Below are 6,658 nucleotides of genomic sequence, written 5' to 3'. Positions count from 1 at the left end.
AAGTTATTTCTATGCATTTTCACATGGATAAAGCTAGGAAGGAAGAGCAGTTTGGCCAGGTCTTGCAAATTATTCAGAATTGTGGAGATCATCTATTAGTAGCTGATGATTTTAATACAATTAGAGCTCATCATGAGAAGGAGAGAAATAGGATAAAATTGAAAGAATACGGGCTCGGACCATTGCCCTCTAATAATTTATTCGGAGAAGGAAAAAGAAAGAACTAAGAAGATTTTGATTTCAAAAGTGTTGGTGTGATAAAGAGGTTTCTACAATCATTAAACAAACTTTGGACTTGGAGATTGTTGGCTCCCCTATATTTAAACTGACTGTGAAATTGAACTATTGTAGGCACTGGCTAGTGGATTGGCAAAAATCAGCAGGCTCGAACTGAAGGCACCAGATCTAATAGATTCAATTAAAGTTAGAAGAAGAGAAAAAAAAGAGGGATAGGCTGATGGCACTATAATCCGATTGTTAGAGGCTGAACTAGAAGAGAATCTGAAGCGGAAAGAGTGACTTTTGGAAGAAAAAATTTAGGATACAGTGGCTGAATTGGAGTGACAAAAATACAAAATTTTTCACTCTAAGTTTCAATCACGGTTTCATAGAAATAAAATCCAAAAATTTATTAATGAGAATAGAAGGGTTGTTATGGATCAAGCGAAAATTGTAGCAGCAGCTGAGGAGTAATTTTTAAAGCTATTTACCTCAATAAATCCCAAGGATCCTACTGAAGTACTTGAAGAAATTCCTTCAAGGTTAATAAATACTAACTGGATGCTTACTAAGCCGGTTTCAAAAAAAGAAATTAAAACATCAATCTTCTCAATAAATCCTTTTGCAGGCCAGATGATGATGGTTTTACAAGAAATTTTTTTCAATTTTATTGCAAACTGATTAGAAAAGATGTGATATGTGCAGTCAAGAATTTTTTTTCTAGAGGTAAACTACTGAAAGCTTTTAACCACATGAACATTTGTCTTATTCCAAAAATTAGAAATGCTAATTCTATGAAGCAAGTTCGACCAATTAGCCTCAATAGTGTATTTTATAAAATCATTTCTAAAGTTTTAGTGCACAGACTGCAATACATTATAAATAGGGATACTCAAAGTACTTTTATCAAAAAAAGATTAATTGGTAATAATATATTCATTATGCATAAATTTATACACTACTTCCTAAAGAATATGAACTATGATAATTATGAATTGGCTCTGAAACATGATATGAGTAAGACATATGACAGAGTTAAATGAAATTTTGTGTGGGATGTTATGAACTAGATGGATTTTATTGGAAGTGGATTGATTGGATTAAGGAGTGTGTAGAGACAGTTTCTTATTCTGCTATTGCGAAAGATCAATCTCATGATTTTTTCAAATCATATGGAGGATTATGTCAAGGTGATCTTCTTTCTCCTTATCTATTTCTATTTTGTGCAGAGGGTCTTTCCCGTCTACTCCACATAAGAGAACAAAAGCTGCAATTTTCTAGTTTGAGATTGAATCCTAGATGCTCAAAAGTCAGCCACTTATTTTTTGCGAATGATTCTATCTTATTTAGCAAAGCTACTACTGGGGATTATGAAAAGTTATTGATGATTCTAAAGGCTTATGAAGAGATCAATGGACAGATGGTAAATATGAACAAATCTTCTGTATTTTTTTTAGCAAGAACACACTTCCTGATATACGAGATCAGCTTGCTGTTCTATTTCCTGTACTACATGTTGGATGCTAGAATAAGTATCTGGACCTTCCAGCAGTGGTTAATAGATCAAGGAGGAAGACATTTAATTACGTTAAGAATGAAGTATTGTAGAAATTGCAACACACCCGAATTATTTCAAATTAACGGAGACACTGTTAGAAGAAATTCATAAAGCCACTATGCAATTTTGGTAGGGACAGAAGAACACAGAAAGGAAGATACAGTTGGTTAGTTGGAAGGTTACTTGTAGACTCAAAGATGAAGATGGTCTGAACTTCAAAGACCTTAGAGCTTTTAATCTAATTATGTTGGGGAAACAAAGATGAAGATTAATTACAAGGCCACACTCTTTTATTCATAAAGTCTATAAAAGTAAATACTTCAAATTTTCAACCTTTTTACGCGCCGAAATCGAAAATAACTCTTCTTGGGAATGATAAAGTATTCTAGAAGGCAGAAAGATATTAAAAAATGGCATATTTTGGAATATAGGGAGAGAAAATTTGGTGAAGATTACTAAAGATAATTGGATAAAAAAATTTTCACCTACAGGATTCATTTCAACTACAACGAAAACAACATTTCAGTTTGGGTATCTGAACTCATGCAACCAAACAAATCTTAGAATCAAGAACTGTTTAATTATATTTTTTAAATGCTATTTTAGAGACTGTCATTTCTCAGAAAGATGTTGTTACCTAGACCAGAGAAAAGAATGGAAGTTATTTTGTTGCATTGGGTTACTTGTTGGCTTCCAGTTCTACCACGTTCTAATCGAATTCCTTCTGGAGCAATGTAGATTGAAAAAGGTCTAGAGATCCATCTAGAGACTAAAATGTTAACAAAAAATTAAATTTCTTTTTGGAAAGTGATAACACCACAATGATGTGAGTCCCAATTGATGTGAGTCCCAATTGTCCTTGCTGTGTTGGCGCTGATGAAATCACAATGCATTATCTGATATTCTGTCCAGAATCAGAGACAGTTTAGAGATTGGTCAAACTCCCATGTTCAAACAAGCACCTGAAACTAGATGATGGTTATGGCTTCCGAAACAACTTGAAAGAGGAGAAAATTCAAAGAAAAAGATTTAATTAGGCACAATTCTTACCTGACAAATCTAGAAATCGAGAAACAACAAAGTTTTTGAGGAGAAGACCACATTCCCGGATGAAGTGGTAACCTTAGCATAAACCATTGTTGAAGAACAAGAGTCCCTCTGCCATTGAAAAAGTAGCAGTGATTTTTTATATTTTTTGTTCTCTAAACACATTATTTTTTCTTTTGTTTTTAAAATACTTTATTTTTAACTCTTTTTCTCTCTCTTTTTTAAGATTTCTTTCATTGTTTGGGAATACCCATCTTATTCTTGATCATTATGTTGTATGTCCAATTGGACTAGTTATTTTATTACATTAATAAAAACTATCTTAAAAAAATAGATAATGTGCATGCATGATACAAGAAATATTAATTTAATATAATACGACCTGCAATAAAATATATAACAGTGTTCTCTTCGGTTATTAGCAGGTATACTGCTAATTTAAAACTAAGTATTAATAATATTCAGCAATAAAGATATCAAAACATGCTTCGTTCGTAATCTTTGACCTAAAATGCACTATTTTGATGGAATATATGAAGACCAAATGTAAATTCAATGGGAAATCCAAAAAATTTTTATGATGAGGGCAAAATATATAACATAATAATAATTTTTATAATAAAAATATTATGTATATATAAAAATTAGTTATCAAATTATCTGTTAATTATTATGTATTTATGTATAAATACGTATGTTGTTTAACTAATTTTTAATATGTATTTTGTATATTAATATGTATTTTATATGAATGATTATTTTTTATATACATATAACATGATTATTATTATAATTATATTTTGTTATTGTGAAATATGATTAGTCTTCAAAATATCTAATTTACAAATTAAAATATTAAAATACTAATTTAAATAATAATATATAATATAAAATTCTATTTTTTAGGTTTTATATTTTAAAAAATTGAGTAATCTTTTTTCTAATAATACAATCTGATGGTTTCAGTGGCTAAGACAAGGGAGGGGGTTGAATCTTAGCCCCCTTTTTTGCTTGATAACACTTGCTGAGCTTTGATGAGACTTTTCTGTTTTTATCTCGTCCCTAGCCACGAGACTTTTTACTTTTGTCTCGTCACTTGGGACGAGCTATTTTTGGTTTTAGCTCCTGCAGTAGAAAACAGAAATGGCAAAGTAGAGAGAGAAGATTACACCCAAATATATCCTGGTTCAGCTGCTAAGTGCCATGCAGCCTACATCCAGTCTCCATCACAACAATGATGGAATTTCACTATAATCAATCTGATTACAAACTGTAAAGTGCTAATCCAACTTACAAGGGGATTCCCACAGAATCATGAAACACAACATAAATGAACAAAGGAACTCTAAGACATCTATGGCGTTTTCTTTTAATTTTGCACTCTCTGTCTTTTTCTGCTCTATAGCTTTTTCATACAAACCTCACTGTTTGCCTTTTTCCATGAGACTCAAGACATGACAAAATTAAATAGAAAAATTACAAAACAGAATACATTGAAGGAGAAGAAAAACCGCTTGCTTAGGTAACTCTGAGACTTCTGTGCCTTGCACTCTCAGATCTTACTCCTTGCTCCAAACAGTGGTTGTTCACTCTTTTTATAGAAGAGGGAAGCCTCCACACTTGAAGCCAAAACCCAAGCTTAACTTCTTTTCCTTCACACATAACCGGTTCGGCCACACAGAGAGAGAAGAGATAACCATGCAAAAACCAACATGCAATTACCTCTAGTCCTTCCTTGATCATCACTCTTCATCAATCTGAGCTCTCCATCCTTGGCTTGCTCTCCAAGATAGATTTCTGGCCCTTGATGCTTCATGATGATGATGGCTTCATCTGCTTTAATCTCTGCCTCTACCGTCACTTCGCCACTCTAGCTACTTCCTGTGGTGGTTGAGCAGAATCAAAGACAAGCCATGTCTCCAAGAATCTCACCTTGCTGGCCGAATCTTCTTCTTCCTTTTTGAGCATGAAGAGCTCAAGATTACCTCACCAAATCTAACCATATTTGGTGAATATCTTAGCCACAGCATACTTTTATTTTGGTATGTTTTCTTGCCATCATTGTGATGGTCTTGTAGAGTGTTCTTCCTCCACCTCGGTAGCTCCATTTTGCTTTCATGGTTTCCTGGTTAATGACCGAAGAGGAGAAAGAGAGTTGAGAGAGAAGAAAGAGAAATTGAACATTAACTAATGTAATTTGATAAAGCAAAAAATAAATGTCCACTTCTCTTTACTGAGCAATGTGTAGCTTAATGATACCCATCAAATCAAAGTCACTCATATTCTCTCTCATAGTTCCCATGCAATAAATGGCAATTGAATGAATTTTGGAATCCATCACATGTTTGAATTCTTGGATCCGTTGAAAGAAATTTTGCTTTCTTTCTTCTTTGGTTTCGGATCATGCATGAGGAACTTTCATCAAATATAAAATTGGGCTTGGTTGCAACAACATTTAGTCTGGCCCAATAATAACATTTGCTTTCCTGATAGATTTTAGATCAAGCATTGGATCTTAAGCATATAACACAATTGGGCTTGAAGCAACCAAAATCATTCTGATCCAAGAAAATTATTCAGCCACAAGAAACTAACTCATATTAATGCTGAATATTGTAACCATTGGGCTAGCAACATTTTTTTTATTTCGGCCCAATTTAAAACCTGCAACAAAATTATTAATAATCATATGTTAAATGAGAATCAAATTAATAATTTTGTTAATCAAATATTTCAATAATGTTTGTTCATCATCAAAATTAAATTTGAGTTTTCAAACTCATCAATCTCCTCCTTGATGACAAACATTATTAAAATTGAAATGGAAAGAAATTTAAGAATTTGAGTATAGAGTACTCCCTTTGAATTTGAATTTCTCCCCTTTCAACTTGTCACATGGCTCCCCCTTAATATATGCCATTTTTACCAAGGGAAGCACTAACCTGTAACAGTTTAATCAAGCTTCAAGTAATAATGTTATTTAGTATTTTTATTACATGATGCTAAATGCTTGATTTATGAGCAGATTTGAATGATATACAAAACTCATTTGTTATCAATAATTTGATTGTCTGCTCAAACACACCATAATCAAACAAAATCTGTTTTTGGCAGAAGACTTGCTATTCAAAAATATTTTTCAATAAATCAGAGCACACTTGGTAGGAAAAGTATTTTAATTTTTTTAAAACACAGCAATTTTCAACATTAAGAACTAAAGTAATTGCCAAAAATAAATCCAACATAAATCAATTTATCAAGATAAATAAAATATATTATGAGCACAGTAAAAATATTTTACCAAGATAATTCAGAATCTTCAAAATGACATGCATATTCATCAACAACAACCAGACATTCATACAATCAAATGCATTGCCAATCATATATCATAACCAAATGCCAAATGCATTTCCTGCAGCAGTAAACTCAGTGAAACAAATGTAATATTAATCATGTATCTATTTAACAAGGGTGATCATGAATTTTCAACTGAAAATTTCATCCCCTGTTTCAGTTTCAATTTTCCCTGTTCCAGTTTCAATTTTGGAACCAATTTTTCCTTCCCCTTTTGTCATCAAGGGGCACCTGCAAAGAAAGGTATTGATAGCATAACAAAATATCCATATAAAAGTAACAAGAGTGTATCAAAGTGTCATAGAGCAGTGAGTATCAAGTCATGCTTCTACAAAAAAAGATTGAGCCTAATGGAGCCAATATCAAATAAAATTAAAGAAACAGTATTCAATCATCAGAGAGATTGAACTCTGAACCGGAATCATCTTCGTTATCCCCTGTCCCCATCTCATCCTCAAAGCTTTGAATCATGAAGCC

The sequence above is a fragment of the Arachis ipaensis genome, chromosome B5 (genome assembly GCF_059453495.1).
Source record: "Arachis ipaensis isolate K30076 ecotype BB chromosome B5, ASM5945349v1, whole genome shotgun sequence".
Taxonomy (NCBI): domain Eukaryota; kingdom Viridiplantae; phylum Streptophyta; class Magnoliopsida; order Fabales; family Fabaceae; genus Arachis; species Arachis ipaensis.
The sequence above is the reverse complement of the archived record's forward strand: the minus strand, read 5'-3'. Positions refer to the sequence as shown.